At 41.4% G+C, this 1,694-nt stretch overlaps 1 pseudogene; it reads right to left on the bottom strand.

The window, feature by feature from the left end:
• Positions 1–1,071: 1,071 nt before the first annotated feature.
• On the bottom strand, positions 1,072–1,188 carry LOC145276099 (5S ribosomal RNA; annotated as a pseudogene).
• Positions 1,189–1,694: the final 506 nt, after the last annotated feature.

The following is a 1,694-nucleotide window of genomic DNA, read 5'->3' on the forward strand; positions in this document are numbered from 1 at the left end:
GGGCCGGGAACCGGCCCAGCACCTGTTGGACTGAGGTACACCGCCTGGGTAATACCTAGGAGGTCAACCCTCCCAGGCCTTGCCACCGGGCTTTCCGGTGGGGCAAGTTTATTGCTTGCTGCCTGAGGCGCCCCGACCGGGGAATGCCGACGGGGTTACTCAGGCAATTTTTAAAATTGCAGGAGTGCCCCTTCTTTAGGGGAGCCTGCGGGGTTCCCACTTTCCGGCCTTGTGCCACATTTTGCTGATGTGGGCAGCAAATAAATATCTATCCCCATTAGTTTGTCTGATGGGGATGTGTCTCCTAGCGGCTTCGGCTGCAGGGAGACAGGGTAGTAGTACTCGTCAAGGATTCGTCACTTGATACTCAGCTCAACAGGTGAGGGACCGGGAACCGACCCAGCACCTATTGGACTGAGGTACGCCGCCTGGGTAATACCTAGGAGGTCCACCCTCCCAGGCCTTGCCACTGGGCTTTTCGGTGGAGTAAGTTAATTGCTTACTGCCTGAGGCGCCCCTACCGGGGAATGCCGACGGGGTTACTCAGGCAATTTTTACAGTTGCAGGAGTGCCCCTCCTTTAGGGGAGCCTGCTGGATCCCCACTTTCCGGCCTTGTGCCACATTTTGCCGAGGTGGGCGGCAAATAAATAACTACCGCCATTAGGAGTCAAAAGAATTTTACAGTTTTGTTTTGAATATTAACCCCTTGAAAACAATTTTTGCCGGCTAAAAAACAAATCGAAAGTCTATTACTGATCTAAATACTTTATATATTAAATTTCAACGTTGTTAACCAAATATCAGGAGAGGAGTTTGGTAGAGACTGTTCACACGCACACTGACAAGATCGCTTAATATATATATATATATATATATATATATATATATATATATATATATGAACTTTATGAGTAGATACATTATTAAAGATATTGTCAACAGAATGCTTTCACTATTTTATATGTTAACATCAACTTTTTGCGATTTATTTATTTACATGCATACATACATGCATGCATGCATGTATGTATGTATGCACTAGCTGCCTTCAGTCTTGACAGTGCTAAAAGCACATACAGCGCCTAGAATTCCGAAATAGTCACCCAACTGGTACTAGTCAGGCTCAACGTTGCTTAACTTCGGTGATCTGATGAGAACCGGTGTTTTAACGTGATTATGCCGTACATACATACATACATACATACATAGGCGGTAGAAAATAGATAGATAGATAGTTACATACACACATACATACATACATACATACATACATGCATGCATACATACATACACGCATACATACGCGGTATAAAATAGATAGATAGATAGATAGATAGATAGTTACATACATACATACAGATATACATACATACATACATACACGCATACATACGCGGTATAAAATAGATAGATAGATAGATAGATAGTTACATACATACATACATACACGCATACATACGCGGTATAAAATAGATAGATAGATAGATAGATAGTTACATACACACATACATACATACATACATGCATGCATGCATACATACATACACGCATACATACGCGGTATAAAATAGATAGATAGATAGATAGATAGTTACATACATACATACATACACGCATACATACGCGGTATAAAATAGATAGATAGATAGATAGATAGATAGTTACATACACACATACATACATACATACATAC

This window comes from Euprymna scolopes, unplaced genomic scaffold (assembly GCF_053919585.1).
Source record: "Euprymna scolopes isolate OS-2025 unplaced genomic scaffold, ASM5391958v1 sca707, whole genome shotgun sequence".
Lineage (NCBI taxonomy): Eukaryota > Metazoa > Mollusca > Cephalopoda > Sepiida > Sepiolidae > Euprymna > Euprymna scolopes.